The sequence below is a fragment of the Sus scrofa genome, chromosome Y (genome assembly GCF_054392235.1).
Source record: "Sus scrofa isolate SSC_HxYL_T2T_F1_AM1 chromosome Y, Sscrofa_HxYL_maternal_Yorkshire_Landrace_v2.0, whole genome shotgun sequence".
Lineage (NCBI taxonomy): Eukaryota > Metazoa > Chordata > Mammalia > Artiodactyla > Suidae > Sus > Sus scrofa.
In genome coordinates this window covers 15,832,463-15,857,355 of record NC_139402.1, presented here as the reverse complement: position 1 = coordinate 15,857,355, position 24,893 = coordinate 15,832,463, and the positions used below count along the sequence as shown (strand labels likewise).

General features: G+C 42.1%; 1 protein-coding gene and 1 pseudogene across 1 annotated transcript in view; both read left to right on the top strand.

The window, feature by feature from the left end:
* LOC146394400 (heat shock transcription factor, Y-linked-like) overlaps positions 1 to 1,364 on the top strand; it is a 116,734-nt pseudogene extending 115,370 nt beyond the window's left edge.
* The window catches only part of LOC146394399 (heat shock transcription factor, Y-linked-like), a 143,916-nt gene extending 142,436 nt beyond the window's left edge, over positions 1 to 1,480 (top strand). The window contains exon 3 of the mRNA XM_085009110.1: positions 1,392 to 1,480. The gene's annotated coding sequence lies outside the window, so the exon portion shown is untranslated. The remainder of the gene's footprint in view (positions 1 to 1,391) is intronic.
* The last annotated feature ends 23,413 nt before the right edge of the window (positions 1,481 to 24,893 follow it).

Sequence of the window (24,893 nt, the reverse complement as noted above, 5' to 3'; positions counted from 1 at the left end):
CATGTACCATGTCCATCCACAAGTACTCCCCACTCCAGGCCAGCAGGAAGCAGATAGAGAAGAGTAGACATTCACCCCTATCCCATATAATGGAAGGCTTGAATGAGAGGAGCCCTGGAGGATGGAGACAGACCGCCATACACCCCAACTATTGCTGCTCATCTGAGAGACTTGCTGTGGACGCCCCTCCCAGAATGTGGATGTGCAAGTTGGGCAGCAGGAAACGAGGACCTGTGGGAAGCAACTGCCTGCACAGACTAACTGCCTACACGGATTAACTGTTCTCTGTCATGGGACTTGAGCCCCTACACCTCCCTTGACCTTCCCTTTCTTCTCCATTTTCCCTGCCACAAGGTCCCACCATGGACTCCAACCACAGACTCCCACCACAGATGCTTTATAAGCCTAACACCTCCTTGCAGTCAAGGCTGATGCCATCGTGGGCTCTGCTCAGCCCCCTCAGAGACCCTAAAAAATCCCTCTTGTGTACTATTTGGTCTTGTGCATTCCTCCCTCAGCAACCTAACGGAAAATGTTTGGAATATTGTTTAACACTCAGACTACTTGCGTAGGATACACAGAAAACTCGATATAATAAAATCAGTGATACCAGAGCACTGTCAGTTTTTAACAATGTGAAAACATTATGGTATAAGTTTTAGAGTATTCAGTTCAATGGCATACATAATCTTCAGAATGTGGTACACCCGTCAATTCCCCAGTTCTCACTGTCATCAATCCACAATGAAATCTCATACCCTTTGGATGGTACTTCCCCACATTTCCTCTCCTACACAGGCTCTAGAACAGGGGGTGATGTGGATAACCATAATTCTGATGTAGCTACAGAAACTCGTGGATAAGATGCATTTTCAACCTCTACAAACCTAAATGTGCCTTTAATAAGATGGCCTTCTATGAGCCAGAGAATTTCTAATACAACTACCCCAACTAGAAGTGGTCCTTCTTCTCCACCATCACCATCAGTCAGGCCACCAGGACAAATTGTCATGGCTCAACATGCTATTTTTAGTCAGTTGACCACGTTTCACATGCACTCACAAAGCAGCTACTCTCCAGCAAGTGGCCACATCGTGAATTTCATTACAACTACCACTTCCATTTCTCAGTACCACCTTATTTCTAACTTCCCAAGTGGTTATTTTGGACTGAGGGTGGAGCCTTCTCCTTTGCCAACCAGATACCAGAATATATCACCAACTGAGGGCCCTCTAACTAACCCCCAACCAGCAGCCCTTCCATGGTTCCCAATGCCAGTGGCCACAGACACATCTGCTGCCTCGCTTTCAAGGCCAAATCCTCAGTCCTCTTCTGTATCTGAACATCACCCTAATTTCCACTGACCTATCAAAGCAATATAGGTTATGTAGGAGAGTGAAGATGAAAATTTATGCTGGCAAATGTCACCAAATTCCTGCAATTCTGTTATTTCAGCAATAAACTTGTATGTTCATCTTCATAGCTTCATCTTCTTTATTTTCTTATTCACCTGGATCTCTTTTTTTAATTTTTAAAATTCTTTTTTTCTTTCCTTTTTTTTTTATTTTCCCACTCTACAGCAAGTGGGTCAGGTTATCCTTACATGTATATAGTACAATTACATTTTTTTATTTTGGACACAGTTAAGAGTAAAGGGATGCTGCATTTCTTTTTCTAAAATGATTTTCCCATCATAGCTGGTTTACTGTGTTCTATCACTTTCATCCTGTGTCACAAAGTGGCCCAGTCACACACCCACCCACCCAAGACCCACACCCACACACATACATATCCTTTGTTTCACATTATGCTGCATCAAAAGTGACTAGAGATAGTTCCCATTGATATACAGCATGACCTCATTGCATACCCACTCCACATGCAATAGTTTGCATTTTCAACGCCCGAATCCCAGTCCATCACAATCCTGCACCCTCCCCCTTGGCAACCAAAACCCTATTGTCCAAATCCATTGGTTTCTTTCCTGTGGAAAGTTTCAGTTGTGCCATATATCACATTCCACACATAAGTGATGTCATATTGTGCTTGCCTTCCTCCTTCTGGCTTACTTCACTTAGTAGGAGAGTCTCCAGTTCCAGCCGTGTTGCTGCAAATGGCATTATTCTGTTCTTTTCTTATGGCTGAGTGGTGTTGCATTGTGTATATATACAACATCCCTTAATCCATTCTTTCCATTCTTTCCACAGGAACAGGCACCCCTGTGGCCTGTGGTCATTTAGGTTATTTCCATGTCTTGGCTCTTGTGAATAGTGCTGCAATGGGCACACATGCGCATGTAACTATTTTATGGAAAGTTTTTTTTTTTTTCCCCAGGTATGCCCAGAGTGGGATTGCTGGGTGTCATGTAGTTCTATATTTAGTTTTCTGAAGTGTTTCCATAGTGGTTTCCATATTGGTTGTAACAATTTACACTCCTCCCACAGTGTAAGAGAGTTTTCTTTTCTGCATACCCTCTCTAGCCTTTTCTCATGTGTGGACTTGTTAATGATGGCCATTCTGCCCGGTGTGAAGTGAAACCTCATAGTAGTGTATATTTGCATTTCTCTAATAAACAGTGATGTTGAGAATTTCTTTATGTGCTTGTTGGCCCTCTGTATATTCTCTTTGGAGAAATGTCTATGCAGGTCTCTTTCCCATGTTGCCACTGGGTTATTACCTGTTTTGTTGTTGAGGTGTATAGGTTGTTTTTAGATTTTAGAGATTGCGACCTTATTAGTTGCATCATCTGAAATAATTGCCTCCCATTGCAGGTTGTCCTTTTGTCGTTTTAATTGTTTTCAATGGCAGATTATTTTGCCATTTTTTAATATTTGAAATGTTTGATAATTAGAGAGGAGCATTTGACATGTCCCCTAGCTGTAACTGTTTCAAAAAGGAAAATGGAACTAAGGAAATAGAGAATAGCTGTCAAGAGATTTCTGAAATAGTCCAGGTTGTATTGAATGGGGGTCTCAATTATGATGGTGTGGAAAAAGAGGCAAATAAAAGTCAATTTGGAAAGGGAAAATACATAGTATTTACTTAGTGTTTTCTCAGCTGCATTATAGTCTATCTGTTACTTCAAAGGGAACTTGGATATTAGTTGACAAGATTGTCTTCATTGCAAAGAAAAAATAAATCAATAAATTCCATTGAGTTCCCATGATGGCAAAGAGGTTAACAAACCTAACTAGTGTCCATGAGGAAGCAGCTTCACCCTCTGCCCTCACTCTGTGGTTTAAAGCCCCAGCCTTGCTATGAGCTGTGATGTGAGTTAAAGATGTGGCTCAGTCCCAGCATTGCTATGGTGGATGTAGGCCAGCAGACAGAGCTCTGCTTTGACGCTGACTGGGATCGCCCATATGCCACAGGGGTGGCCCTAAAAAGACAAAAAAAAAAAAAAGATAAACAATTACTTAAAAAGTACATTTCACAGTCAAAGCAATAGCATATTTTAGCTTCCCCAGGAAGCATGACCATAATTTACACCATAACTGCAACAACCATATCCACATGACATCATCAGAGATTGCATCATGGTCACCACAGGGTGGTAGTTTATCAGTGAACCATTTACATAAAAAGAAAAGAAGAAGAAGAAGAAGAAAAATGGGGGTGTCATTTTCTCTCTAAAATCCTCAAACTGTTCTAGGTTATTTTTGCCTTTATCTCCACCCCTTTATATGTCCTGATTCACACTTAGAGGTTGCTTTCTTGTTTTACACAAAGACAGGCTGAAATACAAAGGCTGGCCTTTAACACCAAACCTCAGCCAGGTGAACAGGTCCCTTGAAGATATAGAATCTGTTTGACTTAGCAGCGTCTTATGTTTCTCTTTTACTGTCTTTCTGGAGTACATTCAGAAGAATTATTTTCAATCATACCAAGAGTCACCTCAGAACCATCCTTGGAGTAGAAAGGACCCCACTTTGTCTTAAAAAGCAATGTGCCATTGTTGCAGAGGGCAAAAGGAGGAGGGGCAGATGCCAAAGGAATCTCCCTGCTCACACATGCACAGGCTTTCAGAGGGCGGGGTGCCCCTGGTGCAGGCTACAGGTGGCAAGAAGCCACTTGCTTGTGCTACAGCAGCCTGGGCACTTCTTGTGCTAGATATAGGTGTCCAGATCCTTCTGGTGGGGGCTATGGGCATCAGGTGGGTAAGTGAGATGTGGTGCCTCTTGAGTGATCTACAGGCAGCAGGGACAAACCAAAGCAGTCATCTCAGAAACCACAGGGAGTGAAGGCCTGCCACCAGTAGGGGTGTGAGATCAGGTCCAATCTCTGACCACAGTCACCTCAGAGGTCAGAAATCAGGGCAGGCACTACAACTGAGCACCACCCAGTATTGCTCTCAACACCCTGGGCATATAACTGCCCTGCAACTGTCAGTGTCAAATGCTCTGACAGTTGCAGGGAAGAAGCACCCAGAAGGTTGAACACTGTCCTTTGCCAAGACCCTGTAACTAGGAGCAGTGGTGCACCACTTCCTGTGTGGGCTAAGAGGGACAGGCTGCTTCTTATGAGGGTGCTCAGCTGGGGGGGGCAAACCACCATGGTTATCTCCCACTCCAGAGGTGTGCATGGCCTGCTACCACTAAGGGTCCAGGAAGAGGCACCCCTGTGGCCCTAATCACCTCAGAGGGCACCTCAGAAGAGGTCATTGTGACCAAACACTACCTGTTTCTGCTCCAATTTCTCTGGGAACTCACAAACCATGCCACTGCCACTGCCACTGCCACTATCAAATGCTCTGGGCACCTCATGATTCTGCAAAAAGCTCATTATCACTCTCAAGGCCTTGAAACAAGGAGTAGTCTGTGCCACCTCCCTGCATGTACTTGCTGCTGCTAAGACCCCAGCAAGAAGGCACTGACTACCAGCCCTACCCACTACCTCCCTCTCCCTGGAAATACACTCAGCACCCTCGGGATAATGATGTGCTCACTCCCAAGATTGAGCTAGCAAGTATGCAATCCTCCATGCCCCAAATAAATGGTAACACCCCACAAAATATAAAGGGTTGCTCTTGCCTAGAAGTAACCCTCCAAGACTAGAGTTTGGCTTCCCCAAACTCACAGAAAAAGAAAATCAGACACGATGAAGAAGCCCAGGAACAATTCCCACATAAGGTACAGGAGATTTCATGTGAAGCAGAAACAATGCAACAGACCTCCGTAGGCCAAAAGACACTGAGTTCAAAAGGGGTAGAGTGAATATATACTGAAGGAATGAAGGCTGAATATCAGGGACTTACGAGCACATTACAAACATTCATGTCGATTACTTTCGAGAGGAATGAGGAAATTTAGGGGAAAATAGGGAAAAATTAGAAAAGTCTTTTGCAGATAGCCAAACTGGGCTAAAGGCACTGAAGGGCAGAGTGAAGAGTGCAGAGGAATGAATTAGTGACATGGAAGATAGCATAATGGAAATCACCCAATCAGGACAGCAGGCAGAAAACCACATGAAAACACATGAAAGCAACATAAGAGATCTATGGGGTAGCATAACAGGGGTCCATCTATGCATAATAGCAATTCAAGAGGCAGAAGAAAAAGAAAAGTGGATTGGAAATATATTGGAAGAAATTATGTCTCAAAATTTTCCCAAACTAAAGGAAACAGGTATCAAAATACAGTAATCACAGAAGGCACAAAACAGGCTGAACACAAATATGCCCACACCTAGACCTACTATAATGAAAATGGCCAAAGATAAAGAGAGGATTCTAAAGGCAGCAAGAGAAATACAACACATTAACTATAAGAGAACCCGCAAATCACCTAATTCTTCTACAGAAACACTACAGGCCTGAAGAAATTGGCAAGCTATATACAAAGTTCCGAAAGGAAAAACTCTGAAGCCTAGAATACTCTTCCCAGCAAGACTATCATTTATTTATTTATTCATTTATGTATGTTTTATTTATTTATTGAGTATCATTTGAACTGGAAAGGGAAACAGAGAATTTCTCCAACAAACAAAAGCTAAACGAGTACACCAATACTAAACCCATTCTAAAAAAATACAGAAACGGCTAAAAGAAGAAGAAGAAGAAGAAGGAGAAGAAGAAGAAGAAGGAGAAAAAATAAGACATAACATATACAGATTGGAAAGCAGTCACTTAAATAAGCCAGCATACATCACCAAAACAAACAAACAAACAAACAAAAATCTACTCGAAAAGTGATGAGAAACACAAGGAACACCAAAAGGACAAACTCGAAGATCTCAAAGAAGAAATTCAAAAGCATAGAGTGTAGGTAAGGAAGTATGAAAATATAGACACCTATTTTTAAATATCGTGTTGCAGCCTATATGACTACCAGGCTAAAGCAAGCAGATGTAGGAAGTGGTTAACCTACTTGAAAAACAGGGAAACCACAAATCAAACCAAACTTTACATTCATGAAAACTAAAAAGAAATGTATCCAAGCATAAAATAAATGGAAATCATCAAAAAAAAAGAAAGAGAAAAAAAAAAAAAAAAAACAAGGTAATAGAACGAATCAACTGAAAAGCAAGGTTTAACATGGGAATAAATACATGTTTCTCAATAATTACCTTAAGCGTCAAGGGACTGAATATTCTGATCAATAGACACAGAGCAGCAGATTGGATCAAAAAGCAAAAACATACAACCTGCTGTCTGCAAGAGACTCCCTTTAGAGCAAAGAACACGTATAGACTGAATGTGAGAGAATGGGACATCATATTTCAATGGTCAAGACAGGAAAGCAGGAGTTGTGATACGCATAGTAGAAAAAATAGACATTGAAACAAACAAAGGCCATAGAGAAAGATAAAGAAGGACACAATTTTAGAGAGCCCAGATGGTGTAAGAGTAGGGGGATTTGTTCACCTCTCCCACAGATGCAACAAAAAATACACATCTACATGTAAAATGACTCACACAGAACAGCAACTGAACGCTGGCAGAAGAACTGAAACCTCCAAAAATGGGAAGAATCTCTTGACACAACTGCATAAAGCAACAGAAAAGAGGAGAGAGAGAGAAGGGGCATCAGGACTGGACTCCTGAGAGGGAATGGTGAAAGAGAAAGGGAACCCACACCCTGGAAACTCACCGAACCTGCGGAAAGATCAGCTGAGTCCAAGGGATCTCCACGAAAAGTGCATCAGCAGGTCAGAGGACTGAGAGGCAGTGTGAGAGCCACACAGATCATCAGAACCGCTGGCACAGGTCCCAAAGACTGAGATGCTTTGGTGGGGACTGGGTGCCAAGCCCTAGGCTTTGGAGGTGAGTCCCTGGGAGCAGGCTGGGATTGGTGGTGTGGAGACAGCATAAGAGATGAGGAAGTGGTGCCCCAGGGGTGAAGGGTTGCAAAGTGCTAAGGGCTGGGGACTGGAAAGCCACAAGAGAGGGAACCCAGGAGAAGGTCTGGGCCTGCAGGAGAGACATTGCACCATTGTTGGGGAGGGGAGAGCAGGATGTGTGGGCCACCAGAGAATACTCCTTGCTCCACAGCATTTTCACTTCCACAACAGCTAGTAGAACACAGAGGGCATTCCCAGCACATCCCCCTCTTCCACCACGGGCATGCCCGGGGAGAAGCCACATTCCTTCTGCAGTGGACTGGGCCCACTACCCATGGGAAGGCAACCACCTCCTTGGTGTTCCACCCACAGGAAGTGCCCCACTGCCCTGGTGCACCCCAGCAATCTCCTCCCCAAGTCAGGAAGTTCACCACCACAGCAGCAGGAACAGGCCAGCCCTGCCCACCCTTGGGAAGGGCTCTGCTGACACAGCGTGAGAGAGCCAGCACCGCCACCCTCGGGAAGCCCCCTACTGCAGTTGACCACTAGGGCAAGACCCTCCCGGCCATGGGGAGTGAACGTCCTCCACGGCATGCACCGGCCAGCCCTCCCCACCCTTGGGAAGCCCTCCACTGCTGGAGAGAACCACAGGCAGCTGCCCCTGGCTGCAGGAAGGGCACCAACAATGGGACGTACACCACACTAGGAGAGACATTGCACCATTGTTGGGAGTAGTGCACTTCCACCATGACAGGCACTGGCCAGCCCTGCATGCCCTAAGGAAGCCCTCCAATCTGTGGCACAACCCATCAAGCCCTACCTGGCTTCAAGAAGTGCACTGCCAAGGCAGAACACTCTGGCCAGCCCCACCCAGCCTACGGAAGCTCCCCACCAGAGCAGCACAACCCAGCCACACTGACTGCCCACAGGAAGCACTTAGCCACAGTGGTGGGACCCGGCCAGCCATGCATGCCCTCAGGAAGAGCCCAACCACCACCATGTGCCCTGACTGTGCCAAACTACACTTTGGCTTCCCCAAATTCACACAAAAAAGAAAACACAAGCAAGATGAAGAAGCTCAGCAAACATTCCCAGTTTATGCAACAGGAGAATTCACCTAAAACCTTCAACACTCAAACAGTCTGACAGACTTTGAGTTCAAAATGCAGAGTGAAAGTACTAAAGAGATTCAGAGAAGATAAGCACTGTAACACAGACTCCCCCAGAAAAGAAATAGAAAACATAAGGAGGAGCCAAGAAAATCTAGAAAGTTCATTTGCAGACCAACAATGTGAGCTAAGGGCAGTAAGGGCTGGAAGGAATAATGCAGGGGAACATATCAGTGATGTGGAAGATAGAAGAAAGCAAATCACCCAAACAGGACAGCAGACAGAAAACCAAATGAAAAAACCCTGAAAGCAATATAAGAGACCTATGGGATAACATAAAGTGGGCCAATCTGTGCATAGTAGGAATTCCAGAAGGAGAAGTAAAAGAAAAGATTATTGAAAACGTATTGGAAGAACTTATGTCTGGAATTATGCCCAGCCATGCGAAGTGCCCCACTGCCCTGACATGCCCTGGGAAACTCCTCACCACATTGGGAAATGCACCACGACCACAGTGGAAACTGGCCAGCCCTGCCTACCCTTGGGAGGTGCCCTGCTGCCATGGGGCAACTCGGCCAGCCCTGTCCACCCTTGGGAAGTGCTCCACTGCTACAGGTTGCCCCAGAAAGCCCCAGCTAGCCATGGGAAATGCACCTCCACCTCCGTGGGCACCTGCCAGCCCCACCCACACTGGGGAAGCTCTCTCCACTGCAGAGCGAGCTGGCCAGCACTGCCCACACTCAGGAAGCCCCCCACTGCCATGGAGCACCAGGGCAAGCCCCGTCCATGTGCAGGGAGGGCAACTCCAATGTGGCAAGCCCTGGCCAGCTCCACCAGCCTTTGGGAAGAACCCACCTGCCATGGGGCAACCACGCCAGGACTGCCCCCTTTGGGAAGTGCTCTGCTGAATGGCATGCCCCAGCAATCCCCAGGCACATGTGGGAAGTTCACCTCCACCATGGTGCACACCTGCCAGGCCCATCCACCCTCGGACAGGGCCCTCTGCCATGGAGTGAACTGCCTGGTCCTGCCCACCTTCAGGAAGCAACTTTCTGCCACAGAGCTAGGAGGCCAGCCCCACCCACCCTTGGCAACTGATGAGCTGAGCACACTGAAAAGCACTGCATGCCCACAGGAGGCACTCTGCTGCCGCTGAGCACTTGGGAAAGCCCTGCCCAACTGCAGGGCTGTGCCTCAACCACATCCCATGTCATCCAGCCCCAACTGCCCTCAGGATGGTGCACAATGCCCAAACATGCCTGGCCATGTGAAGAACCTAGGCTCAGCAGTGTGACCCAGCAAGCCATGCATGCCCTGCTGAAGTGCTCCACCAACGCGGTGCAGCCTCAACTGTGCCAAACTACATTTTGGCTTCCCCAAATTCACAGAAAATGGAAAATGCAAGCAAGATGAAGAAGCTCAGAAAACATTCCCAGTTTATGCAATGGGAGAATTCACCTAAAACCTTCAACACTGAAGCTGTCTGTCAGACTTGGAGTTCAAAAGGGAGACAGTGAAAAGACTGAAGGAATGAAGACAAGATATGAACAGGAATGCAGACGCCCTCAGAAAGGTATGAGAAAACATAAGGAGGAGCCAAGCAAATCCAAAATATTCATTTGCACAGATACAAACGGAGCTAAGGGCAGTAAGGACCAGAATGAATAACGCTGAGGAATGAATTAGGGATGTGGAAGATAGAACAATGGCAATCAGCCAAACAGGAGAGCAGAAGGAAAACCAAATGGAAAAAGATGAAAGCCATATGAGACTTACGGTATAATAGAAAGTGGGCCAATCTTTGCGTAGTAGGAATTCCAGAAGGAGAAGAACAACAAGAGGGGGTGGAAAATATAGTTCAAGAAATTACCCCTGGAAGCTTTCCAAATCTAAAGGATTCTGACTTCAAGGTACAAGAAGCACAGAAGGCCCCAACAACTTGAACCCAACTAGAACCACGCTAAGACATATAATAACAATGGCAAAAATTAAAGATAAAGAGAGGATTCTAAAGGCAGGGAGAGAAAAGCAAAATGTCAATTATAAGGGAACCCCCATAAGGCTATCAGCTGATTTCTTCACAGAAACTCTACAGGCCAGGAGGGAATGGCAAGAGATATTTAAAGAACTGAAAGGAAAAACAATAAGCAACGTGGAATACTCTATCCAGCAAGAATACCATTTAAAATAGAAGGGGAAATAAAGTATTTCTCCAACAAACATAAGCTGAAAGACTACAGCAATACAAAAATCACGTCTGTAAATTAAAAAAAAAAAAAACACGGGGGGAAATGAGGATGAAGGAAACTGCAATTAGAGAGCAATCAAACTATCAGGCTAAAGCACACAGTGATAGGATGGGGTAAACATACTTAAAAAACAAGGCAACCACAAATAAAAATGGAAAATTACATTTAACAAAAATGAAAAGAGAAGTACTCAGACATAAAATAAATGAAAACCATCCAACCAAAACAAAAAAAAAAGAAGAAGAAAGAAAGAAGAATGAAGAATAATAGAATCATCTGGACTAAGAGTTTTAAAGTGGCAATAAATAAACATCTATCGATTATCAGATAAAATGCCAATGGACTGAGCACTCCAATGAAAGGACACAGAGTGGCTGATGGGATAAAAGAGCAAAACCCCTCAATATGCCACATACAGGAAACTCACATTAGGACAGAGGACACATATAGATTGAAAGCAGTGCTCAGAAGTTCATCGTTACGCAGGACTTCCTTTTACAAAAAGGAAAAGTCTCAAATCGACAACTTAACCCACCGCCTAAGTGAATCAGAAAAAGAAGAATCAACAAAAAATCAAGTCAGCAGAAGGAAGGAAATCATAAAGATGAAAGAGTAATCAATAAATCAAAGAAACAATACACAAAATCAATCAAACCAAGAGCTGCTTCTTTGAAAAGGTAAACAACATTGACACACCTCTGGCTAGGCTCACCAGGAAGAGGAGAGAGAAACAAACCCAAATAAACAAAATAAGAAATGAATGAGGAGAAATCACAATGGATACTGCAGAAAAACAAACAAACAAAAAAACATACGAGAAAGCTAGCAACAATTATATGCCAACAAATTTTACAATGTAGAAGAAATGGAAAATGTTCTGGAGTCTTTCAGCCTGAACAATCAGAATCAAGAAGAAATAGATCAACTGAGTATACGGATCCCTGGAAATGAAGTTAACTGTATCAAAAAAAAAAAAAAACAAAACTCCCTACAAATAAAAGTTCAGGACCAGATGGCTTCACAGGCAAAATCTAACAAACATACACAAGGGAAATGATGCCCACCCTCCTTAAGTTTTTATCAAAATGCGGAGTAAGAAGGAACCATTCCAAAGACATTCTAGGATGCTAGCATCCCCCTAATTCCAAAACCAGACAAACATACCACCAAAGGAGAAAACTATAGGCCAATATCATTGATGAATATAGTTGCAAAAACTCTCAACAAAATTTCAGCCAACCCAAACCAACAACATATCAAAAAGTTCATACACCACGACCAGGTAGGTGTCATCCCAGGTTCACAAAGATGGTTCAACATGCATACATCAATCAACATCATACACCACATTAAAAATAGAGACATCAAAAACCATATGATGGTCTCAAAAGATGCAGAAAAAGCATGAGACAGAGTCCAAAACCCATTCAGAATAGAAAACTCTCACCAAACTGGATAGAGGGAATATTCCTGAACACATTCACAGCCATATATAACACACCCTCAGCAAATATTGTACTCAATGGAGAAAAGCTGAAATCCTGCTCACCAAAATCTGGAACAAGACAGCTCTTCAACATATTATTGAAAGACCTAGCCACAGCAATCAGACAAACAAAAGTAATTAAGGGCCTACAAATAAGAAGAGAAGAGGTGTAAAACGATCATGCTATGCAGATGACATGATACTACATTTTGAAAATTCCAAATATTCAACCTCAAAACTGTTTGAATGGATCCACAAAGTCAGAAAAGTAGGAGGATATAAGACTCACCTTCAGAAATCAGTTGCATTTCTGTATACTAATGAGGAAACTTAGGAAAGGCATACAAAAATACTACACCTTTAAAAATGGCATGGTAAAAAATCAAATACCTGGGAATAAACCTGACCTAGGAGGTAAAGGACTTATAGATTGACAACTATAAAACATTAATCAAGGAAATTAAAGAAGACATAGAGAAATGGAAAGATATTCCACGCTCCTGAATAGGAAAAATTAATGCTGTTAAAATGTCCATTCTACCCAAAGCAATCTACAGATTCAATGCGAGAAAAAGAAAAAACAAACAAACAAACAAGCAGGAGGCAAAATGGTGAAATACTCTGAGACCTCAAGCCATCTTACAAAGATGCAGTCATCAAGAAAGTGTGGTAATGGTAACAAAACAGCAAGGCAGAACAATGGAACAGAATGGAGAACACAGAAATAAACCCAGATGCCTTTGGTCAAATAATCATTATTGGTAACTTTGGTTTGAGCCTTTTGGGCTTCTCTGTATATAGTACCGTGTCAAAAAGCCCTTTAAGAGACTCCTGCTTTATGATAATTTGACAAGTGTGTCCTTCCACTATGACCTGTTCTGAGTTGATTTTGGTCCATGGTGTGAGGGCGTGTTCTAGTTGCACTGATTCCCTTGTAGCTTCTATGATTCCCAGGAATTCTTGCTGAATAGACTGTCTCTTTCTCATTTTATGTTCTTGCCTCCTTTGTCAAAGATTAATTGACCAGAGGTGTCAGGGTTTATTTCTGGGTTATCTATTCTGATCCATTGGTCTGTCTGTCCGTATTGGTACCAGGAACACACTGTCTTGATGACTGTGGCTTTGTAAAATGGCTTGGGTTCTGGGAGAGTTACACCTCCAGTTTTGCTTTAGCGATTCTGGGTCATTTGTGGTTGCCTATAAATTCGTGGATTGTTTGTTCTTGTTTTGTGAAAATTGGCATTGGTAATTTGATAGGGATTGCATTGAATCTGTAGATCGCTTTGGGTAGTATGGCCGTTTTTACAATGCTAATTTTTCCAACCCAGGAGCATGGAGTACCTTTCCATTTCTTTTCATCTTCTTTAGTTTTCCTTGATTAATGTTTTATACCACTCAGGACATAGGTCCTTAGCCTCCTCGGGCAGGTGTATTCCCAGGTATTTGATTTTTGGAGGTGCAGTTTTAAAACGAAGTGTGCTTGTGTATTTCTTTTCAAAACGTTCGTTTTGAGTATACAGATATGCGATTGATTTCTGAATGTGAATCTTATATCCTGCTACTCTCCTGAGTTTGTTGGTAACTTTGGTTTGAGCCTTTTGGGCTTGTCTATATATAGCATCGTGTCAAAAAGCCCTTTAAGAGACTCCTGCTTTATGATAATTTGACAAGTGTGTCCTTCCACTAGGACCTGTTCTGATAAAAAACACTCCTGGCCCTCCTGTGGTATTGAAACCCTTTTGTCTAAAACTATTCCTCTCTTTCCCCTTTTGTATTTTGGTTGTAATTAGAAGGTGAGCAATCCGATCCCCTTTTTTAATTTTCCGTGGGACCATCATGGAAACCATCACCTGTTCTCTATCATCCCCTATATTACCCAATAGCCTACTGGGAACACAACCCCCTTGTTCTGTTAGCCCTGGCCTTCCTTCTATAAAGCCTACAGTATCCACTGATAATAGTTTTTCCAATTCAGTTGTAATAGAGGTAGGAATTTCCCTAGAAAGGAGAATCCATGGAGACTATTGTGATGTTGAACATTCCTGCTGAGCATAGTCCCAGGGAATCCTGCCTCCTTGGTTGAGAGTTTGGCTCTGGTTCTGATTAGGGGAAGCTTCCTTGATTGATGGGGCTGGAAGCTTGCCCAGGAGGAGTTTCATGACAAGGGTGTTCCATCCATATGAAAGATGCACTGGCATTGATTCACCCAATAATTTCCTTCCTTACATCTTGGACATACTCCGGGCTGCTTTTTATTGTTACTAGAAGCTGACAAAACTCTGTGAAAGGAAGGCCGGTCTCCTGACATTGTTTTTTCAGTATGTCCTGTCTTGCCACAATTAAAACATTTTTCTGAAAAAATGTTTATCAACTTTTAAATTAGCCATTGCTTGGGCTAGCATTGGGGCCTTAAAGGACTGCATCCGCACTCCCTGACAGGCTTTAATATATTGGGCAAGGTTAGCTTTTACTTTTAAAAATCCTATGGCCATTTTGAGATCAGTGTTTGCATGTTCATATGCTCACAATTGCGAAATAGTATCATACACCTCAGAGTGAGTAATTTGTCATTTTCATGCTTCTTGAACTTGAGCTAGAAATTCAGTATAAGGTTCCTTAGGGCCATGTAGGATGTTTTGAAAAGAAGAATTTCTTTGACCCTTAGATTCAATTCTACCCCATGCTGGTAAGCAACATTGTCTAATCTGCTCAATAGCCAAATCCTTCATTCTCACTTGAGCCTGAAGATTACTCCAAGGACCAACCCCTAACAATTGTTCTGTTGTAATTGGAAGATTTCAAGCCTGATTATGACTAGCAGGAACCTGGGCATGACCTTGCCACCCAGACTTAAACTTCAAATATTCACTAGGTGGCAGCATAGCATGGGTTAAATGATGCCAATCAGAAGGAATCACATGATTTCCTTCAGCTACTCCCTACATGATTCCTTTTGTAAAGAGAGAATTAACACCATAGTTTTGCATGGCCTGTTTTAATTCTTTATGAATTTTAAAAGGAAGGGCTCATGAATGAACTCATAAATTCCATCAGCATTGGTGGGATCAGCCTCTGGAACCATTGCCTCCCTGACAGTTACTGGAAGGACTAGATGTGTAGCCTCCTAATCGCCTTCCCTTCAAGCTTGTAAAATTCCCTGTTGAATGGCTGATAGATGGTGCTCAGGGGTAATGCTCATTTTCCTTACAACCTGACAAGAAGGAGAGGCTTGATGAGTCCTCCGCACCTCACTCCTTATAGGAAGCACCTGGAGAATATCAACATAAAAAATTGGAGCCAAAGGCTCAGGATCCAAAGATTCTCTATCACAAATTTGTTCAGGGATGGCATATTTAGGTTCCTCAACACAGGCGTAACCTCCGTTTCTCTTCCTCCTCTAAGTTCTCTGTAGTCTGTAGAGGTTCTAACCCTGATTTCATTAAGCTCCAAGTACTCCAAATGGACCCTGGGATCAGAGCACCCTTATCAAGCCATATCTTAAGTTCCATTCCTACCTTTGCCCATATTTTTAAATCTAATGTTCCTAACAGGAAATCAAACACAATGTTTCTTACTAGGCTGAAAAACTCCCAAAAACCTACTTTCACTTGTTTTTGCACCCCCTCCTTTAAGGAGTTGTCCTAACAGACAAATGTAAGGACAACACTTCCCTGCAATTACATTAGTTCCCATGTTACCCCATAAATACCTGAGCGAGGGGACTTACCCTCAGGATTTCTTTAGCTTTTCCATGCAAAATTCTTCCCTTCCTCTCAGGGCTCCACAGCTCTTCCAGGGAATGAAACTCCACTGCTGTCATGGCCCTTCATTCTTCAAGCCCCAAGTTGGGCAGTGCTTGATGAGACCAGCTCAGCAGGTGAGGGCTGAAGAATGGGCACTGTGAAACTTAAGAAAAAATTAACATAAAGCAAGACACAGAGACATTTACCTTAGTTAAAGGAGGGAACCCTGGATGACTCGAGGTCTCAGAGACCAAGAGCACCACCTCAAGAAACCGCACTGCTTTTACTGTGCTCTTTGGGAGTTCATCAAGTGAGGTGGGGGTTGTAGGTTCAGGATATAGTCTTTTTATATTATCTTAAAGTTTTTTATTATATAAAAATCACACAGCTGGTAGCTGGTTAAGCTATTACCTTGAGCTTTAGGCAATTAGCAATCATTAGCATTTGAGGAATCTTGGCATTAACTCTCCATACATAGCTTCTAGAGAATCATCATAGTGGTTCTGCAGAGGGCATGCCTCTCTGGAGCACCCCAGCTTGCCTAGGTTTTCACTTCCTTCTCCTTGCTGATGAATTTTCTGCTAATGACTGACAGCTAGAAATCCCCCTGGGGCCATGAGCCTCCTCTTTCTCTTATGTTGATGGGACTTATCATGCTGTGCAAATGGCATGCCAACCTGCACCAGTCTGGCATGCCTAGGCCAATGCATTATATCCCCTTTCAGCTGGCTGCATGACCAATTTATGCCTTTTGGTCTTTGTCCTTACACCTAAGTTATTTGTCAGCATGGCAACTGATTTTCAAGCAGGAACATGGGGTAAAGTAAAGCAGGACTAGATGGAGTTTACAGCATAGAAAAGAGAAGCAAAGAGGCCAAGATAATATTGTAGAAGCATGTCTCCTGACCACAAATATACTAAGGCCCCCAAAAAGCTTTGCAAACCAACCCTTTCCTGGATACATGGAGAAAAAGAATGGGATGATTGCATAACTCATATACCTCAAGTTTTTCTCTTCAAAACAGCAGGCGTATAAATTGGAGACCTAACAGAGAATTTGGATCCACTGATAGTAAAATTCTTCGGCAGAGAAAATGGAAAGGAGGCTTTCAGACAAATTCTAGCTTGCAAATACATCGGCATGCTTTGGGATTGGCTGGCCCAGAGCTAAAATTTGGAAAGGGCCCCTGCAAAATTCTCAATGGAAATTAGCCACAGCCTTACAAAGGGTTTCCCTGTGGGCTGAAAATTACACTTGTGATAAACAAAGGTAATCATTTGGATACCTTTGGATACCTCCCTTATTCTTTCTAGCTTGGTTCAGACATGGGCTTTTGCTGCTTGTTGTGCTTATGGGAGGAAACGAGATACAGGTCTCTTTTAATTCCAGTCCTCCAATATGTCATATTCAATGCACAAATTGCTATTTACATCATTGTGTTAACAATATAAAAGGCATCCATCTATTATGACTATGTATCAACCTACTGCAATCTGGCTACCTCTAAATTTCCCTGAATCCTGAGAACAAAACACCACATTCCCTATTTTACATAATATATTTCAAAAGATCCTCTATAGAGGAAAAAGAATGCTTCATTTGATTTTGGGGGCTGTATATACTATTATTGGAATAATGCTTCAGTAGCTAAGGCCGTTATAAGCCCTGTCTCAGGAGGTTCAAAACACATACCTTTGTAAATAATCTTGTTCAAAACTCATCACAATCATGGCATGAGCAACATCCCATAGGCCTGTCCTTCTGAGATGAATTGGATCATTTAGAAGATGCAATTTTTTTGGATGGTAAGTAATTGGAATGTACACATATATGAATAGATTTCCCTGTCATTACACTATAACTACTTCCTTTACCATAGCTCTTAAATGTAATAACAGCCTTTCTAATTGGGAAAAATTAAGGCTCATGTTCTGGGAGCCTGTGGTGAACATCATGCTGCCCTAGATTTTTTGGCTTTACAAAAACACCTGCAATGATTCAGTTCTATGCAATTGGAAACTGCTAAGGATCAGGTTATTAAAATTATCTCATCACAGTTCCAGGCTTTAGATCCTTGCAACTGTTTGGAAAATCCAAACATTTCCTTTTTTATTGGTCTGACACCATCTTTATATTTTTTTCTTGTTTGTGCAGTTTGCAGAATCAGATTGATCCATAGAAACCAAATGGACACTCTGCAATCAAAATGTAGCTATGCCTATTCTTAGGCAAAAACTAAATAAAAAAGGGGAAGATGTTGGAGACCACTGAACTGCTGAACTCTGCAGGAAGCAAACTTGCTACTTACAAAAGCAGGAAGCCCAGGAAGGCCTGTCATGGTAAAAGCCCAATAAGCATGTCTGCCAAGCCAGAGATCTAAAGTGCAGGGTCTCCTGTCAAAATAAAATAAGGGGCTTATACATTAACTATGCTCTCCTTTAGGCAGCTGCACTGTATCCTAGAGGTATACACCTGTGATTTTATTGCTAGTCGTCTCCCTAAATCTCACTAAGAGACAGCTTTGACACTCCCCATGCCTGCTTTTGCTCATGAAGCTAAACAGGTCACTTTCCCTAATAAAAGTCTTGTGGGCTAAAGCCTAGGGACCTTTCTTCAGTGGAACAGAGTGCCTCCTGGTCCCCTGTGTTTGATGTGTGAAAGAGTCTCTTGTGTTTGATATGCTGCACAGCCCCTCTTTCAGGATCTCTTGTTGACCTGCAGCAGTTATTGATGTCTTTTGTCTTTTTTAGGCCAGCACCTGAGACATAGGGAAGTTTCAGGCTAGGGGGTCAAATCAGAGTTGTAGCTGCCAGCCTATGCCCCAGCCACAGCTACTCAGCACCCAAGCCTTGTCTGTGACATACACCACAGCTCATGGCAATGCTGGATCCTTAACCCACTGAGCAAGGCCAGTGATTGAACCCACATTCCCATGGATCCTAGGCAGGGTTGTTAACCACTGAGCCATGTTGGGAACTCCATGTACCACATCCTCTCAATCCATTCATCAGTTGATGGACTTTTAGTTGGTTTCCTAGTCTTGACTATTATGAATAGTGCTTCAGTGAACATGGGGATGTATGCATGTTTTTCAAGGCATGTTTGGTTGTCTGGATATTTGCCTCAGAGTGGGATAGATGGATCGTGTGGTAAGTAGTTCTCTATTAGGTTTTCTGAGGTACCTCCATTCTGGTTTCCATAGCGGCTGTACCAATTAACATTCCTACCAACAGTGAAGGAGTGTACCCTTTTCTCCACACCGTCTCCAGCCTTTGTTTTTTGTTGACATGTTACTGATGCCATTCTGACCAGGGTGAAATGGGACCTCATAGTTTGATTTGCATTTCCCAAATAATAAATGATGTCAAAAATATTTTTATGTTCCTGTTGACCATCTGTCTATCTTTGGAGAAATATCTATTCAACTCTCCTGACACTGAAATTTTTTTTTTTCTATTGAGTTTTCCATGTTTGCATATTTTGGAGATTAAGCTCTGCTTGGTTACAACATCTGCTCCCACTGTGTAGCTTGTCCTTTTTTTCTTTCTTTTTCTTAATGATTTGCTTTGCTGGCCCAAAAGCTTATAAATTTGATTTTATTTTTATTTTTAAATGCCACAGATTTATTTTTGTTTTGACTTCCATTGCTTTGGGAGACTGACCTAAGGAAACATTTGCATGGTTGATGTTTTGCCTATGTTGTCTTCTAGGAGTTTTATGGTGCCTTAAGCTATGTTTAAGTCTCTAAGCCATGTTGAGTTTATTTTTGTGCTTGGTGTGAGGGTGTGTTCTAGTTTCATTGGTTTACATGCAGCTGTCCTGTTTCCCCAGCACCACTTGCTGAAGACCCTGTCTTTTTGCCAGATTCTTGCTTCCTTTGTTAAAGATGAACTGACCATACGTGTCTGGCTTTATTTCCATGGGTCGCTTCCATGCCAATTGTCTGTCTGTCTGTTTTGGGACCAGTACCACTCTGTATTGAGGACTGTGGCTGTGTAATAGTGCCTGAAGTCTGGGAGAGCTCTGCCTCTGGCTTGGTTATGGTTCCTCAGAATTGCTTTGGTAATTCTGGGCCTTCAATGGCTCCATATCTATTTTTGGATTGTTTGTCTAGTTCTGGGACAAATGTCATGGGAAATGGGATAGGGATTGCAACGATTCTGTAGACTACATGGGGTAGTATTAATGATGTTAATTTTCCCAGTCAAGTAGTAGAAAGTATCTTTACCTTTCTCTGAAACCTGTGTAAATTCCTGGGTGAATGTTTTATGGTTCTCAGCATACAAGGCTTTCCCCACCTCGGTCATGTTTATTGTTAGGGGTTTAAATTTAAATATTACTAGGTGATTTTAAATGATATTTTGTTTTTATATTCCTTTGCTAGTATTTCACTTTTCGTATACAGAATGTAACCAATTTCTGAATGTTAACCTGGTATTGTGCTACTTTGCCGAATTCATTGATCAGTCTGAGTGAGTGTTTGTGTGGAGTCCTTAGGATATTCGACATATTGTATCATGTCTTCTGCAAACAGTGACAATGGGAATTCTTCTCTTCCAGGTTGAATACATTTTCTTTCTTTTGTTTGTCTCATTGCTGTGGCTAGGACTTCCCCTATTATACTGACTGAAAGTGGTGAGTGGGCAGGCTCATCGGGTTCCAGATTTTAGTGTGAAGGTCTTCAGCTTTTCTGTGTTTAGCATTATATTGGCTGTGGTTTTGCCATAACTTGGTTTTATTATGTGAAGATATGTTCTCTCTATACCTGCTTTGGTAAAAGTTTTTTATCGTGAATGGATGTTGGACTTTGTCAAATGGTTTTTCTGCATCTACAGAGGTGATCATATGGTTTTTGGTTTTTCTTTCCTTAATGTGGTGTATGATGCTTTTTGATTTGTGTATTCTGCACCATACTTGTGGACTTGGGATGAGAATTCCATATGAGGTGAGGGTGCCCTAACCACAATCACGGGTAATGGTAATGCCAGATTCGGAACCCACTGAGCAAAGCCAGGGATGGATCCTCCATCTTCATGGACACTAGTTTGAGTCCTTTCCACTGACCTACAGCTGGAACTCCAAGTCTATTTTTTCTATTGTGTCATTGAGTATTCTTGGTTTATTGATTTTCTCTCTACAGTATCTGTCCATTGAGGTGAGCCTCCTACTCTTATTGCATTCCAATCAATTTCTCCTTGTATGTTTTTTAGTATTTGTTTTCTGTGTTTGGGTGCACCGATATCAGGGGCATACGTACTGATGCATATAATATTATCTTCTTGAAAGGATCCTTTTGTCCTTAGACCATGTCCTTCTTTGTCTTTCTTTATGGCCTTTGTTTTGCAGTCTATTTTGTCTGATCTGAGTGTTGCAAGTCCTGCTTTTCTGTCTTTTCCATTCATATGAAATATCTTTTAACATCCCCTAATTTCCAATCTTTATGACTCTTTTGTCCTAAGGGGAATCTCTTCCAGACAGCATATTATCAGCTCTGTTTTGGTTTGTTCATTTGTTTGTTTGTTTGCTGGTCTTCAGGGTCACACCCTTAACATATGGCAATTCCCAAGCGTGGGGTGAAATAAGAGTTGTAACATCTGGCCTATGCCCCAACCAGAGTAATGGGGGAATCCACATGCTTTCTACCATGCTCATACTAAGGGAAGCTGTACCTCCATTCTGTATTACACTAACAAATAAAGCCTTATGAACCTTAAAATCCAAAAGGGTGTGAATCAATATCTCTTCCCAGGGACTTTAGCATCAGGGATAATATTTATAGGGCCTGCTAAATATGCATGATCTTCTAGACTGGCAGATGTTAGAGTTGATTGAAGAGGAGTTAGTGCTGCTTTGACAGCTAAGGGTTTATTTAAACTCTCATCAAGAAAGGGATTCGTCAGAGGGGAAGACGAAGCAGAAGATATGGGCTCTCTTTATGTTCCATCAAGGGTTCCAAAACATGCCTTACAAGTCCCCATGTGGAAAAAAAAAAAAAAAAGAAAGAGACGCGCAAGACTGATGGGCTTGCTTTAAATTTTCCCCAAAAATTCCCGACATTCTGTGTCTATAGTTCCCTCACCTGGAGACCAAGGGTTATAATTTATCACACTTTCTAACAATTCCTCTAGCTTTGACTCTGTTACTGAAGCCCCAGAATTTTTAAACATGCATTTAAGCAACTCAATATAATGTTGAAGTCCTTGTGATTGAGTCTGTCCCATTGTTATCCTGGTGCATAGTTTCTACTTGTCAACTCATGGTCGCAACTCCATCCAGTGCAAGGCTACCCACTTTGCTGTCTGAAGTTTAATTCCTCCTGCTCTTGGGAGACCTTTGCTTTTCCTCTGCTCATGGAAGAACTTTTTACTCTTGTTACAGTTCATAAGAGGCCTTTTCTTCCAGACCCATATTTGGCACCATTCTGCTTTGTCCTGCACTGCAGGTCAAGTGGAGATCATTCAAGAGGGACTGCAAGGCATTTAAAACACAGGAGACTCTTTTGCATTCTAAAAGTGGGGAACCAGGAGGCACTCTGTTTCTCTGACCAAAGGCCCCTATGCTTTAGCCTAAAGACCTTTTATTAGGGAAAATGATGTGTTTAGGTTTGTGAGCAAAAGCAGGCATAGGGAGTGTCAAAGCTATTCCTTAGTGACATTTAAGGAGACTACTAGCAATAAAACTCACAGGTGTATACATCTAGGACATAGGTTAGTTGCCTAAGGAAAAAAAAACAGTTAACATATGAAACCCTTATTTTATTTTGAGAGGAGACCCTTCACTTTAGAACTCTGTGTTGGCAAGCTTGCTTCTATGGATGTGCAACCTCAAGCATCCCTTGGCTTCTCATGCTTTTACATGTACCAAGTTTGCTTTCTTTCTTTACTTTTTTTTTGTTCCTTTATCGTTTTAGGGCCACCCCCATGCCATATGGAGGTTCCCAGGCTAGGGGTCTAATCAGAGCTATAGCTGCCAGCCTATGCCAGAGCCCCAGCAATACCAGATCTGAGCTGCATCTGTGACATACAACACAGATCACAGCAGTGCCAGAGCCTTAACCCAGTGAGTGAGGCCAGGGATCAAACCCCACCCTCGTTTCCCAGTCAGATTCATTTCTGCTGAGCCACGAGGGGAACTTCCCCAAGTTTGCTTTCTACAGAGTTCATCAGTCCAGCAGTCTCCAACATATACCCTGCTCTTAGATGGGAAGAATCAATACAGTCAAAATGAGACTACTACCTATAGTAAGCTTCAATGCAATCCCTATCTAACTGCAGTTACTTTCTTCAGAGAAATAGAAAAAAAATTACAAAATTTGCATGGAACCACACAAGACATCAAATAGCCAAAGTAGCATTGAAAAGAAAAAAAAATGAAACTAGCAGGATCAGGCTGACTGATTTCAGAGTATACTGCCAAAACACAATAATCAAACCAGTATGGCACAAGCCCACAAACAGAAATATAGATCAATGGACTAGGTTCAAAAACCCAGAATGAAACCCAAGAAGCTACGATCCACTCATCTGTCACAAAGGAGTCAAGAACATAGAGTGGAGGAATGGTAGTCTCTTCAGTAAATGGTGCTAGGAAATCTGGGCAACCATTTAAGAGAACAAGATTACAACATCTTTGAAAACCACACATAAAAGTAAACTCAGGATGGATTAGAGACCTAAATATAAGGCCAGATACCATAAAACTGCTAGAGGAAAGCATAGGCAAAATGATCTTTGACGTCAATCACAGCAAGGTCTTGTTTTATCCACCACCTAAAATCATGACAATAAAGGCAAAAATAAAATGGGTGTTTTGTGTGGCTGGCCTCATTGCGCTACAGTAGAAACTGAAGAAATATTGTAAAAAACCTACATTTATATTTTTACTTGCTATATGTGGTGAAATCAATACTTCAAGAGACATTTACAGCATTGAATGCAGGTATAAGAAAAGAAAAATCTGGGAGTTCCTATTGTGGCTAGGTTCTCATTAAGGCCCCCGTGGTGTCTTTGAGGATGCAGGCTTGATTTCCAGCCTTGCGTAGTTGGTTAATGACCCAGCATTGACATAAGTTATGAGAGAGGTGGCATAATCAAGCTCAGACCCAGAGCTGCCACGGCTGTGGTGTGAGCTTGTAACTGAAGCACTGATACAACCCCTAAGACTTGAACTTCCATATGCCAGAGGTGCAGATGTAAAAAGGAAAACAGAGAAGGATCTAAAATCACTCATATTGTCCCTACTAGGAAACTAAAAAGAGAGGAAAAAAGTACGGAGAGAAAAGGAAAGAACATTCGAGCAGTTATCAATAAAGTGGAATCAGGAGGTTTCTAGAGAATAATCAGCAAAACAAATGATATTTCTTTGAAAGATTAATAAAATACTTAAGACTGTAACTTGGATATGAAAAAACACGATGAGACCCTAAATATTAATATCACAATTGTAATAAGAGACTCAGCTACAGACTGCATGGACATGAAAAGAACAATAAAGTAATACGTGAACAACTTTATGCTCACATATTTAACAGCCTATAAGAGACTGATCAGTTCCTTGATAGAAAAAAATCTGTCACACAAGAAGAAATAGATAGGAGGCCTAAGCCTATGTCTATTAAACAAATTAAATTAATAATTAATCATGATAAAAATGAAGACATCCCCAAGGCTTCAAGAGATTACCAGAAAATTCCACCAAACATTTAAAGTAGAAATGATAAACTTTCCACAATATCTATCAGAATATAAAGCACAGAGTGTAACTGCTGTGTTTTCCTAGTAGTCCAGCACTGTCCTGCTACAAATAGCTGAAAAGATTCTTGGAAATGAAAACAACACAAAAATGCCTCTCATAAACCCAGATGAAAAATCCTCCGTGACAAATTAGCAGTCATCTTAGGTATGCCTCTTCAAATTTCTGAGGTGAAATAATACCACTTCAACAGATTGAAAGGAAATTTCATATGATCAGAGCAGTGTAGAAAAGACATGTCACCTATCCAACACCTATTGATTATACAAGACTAGC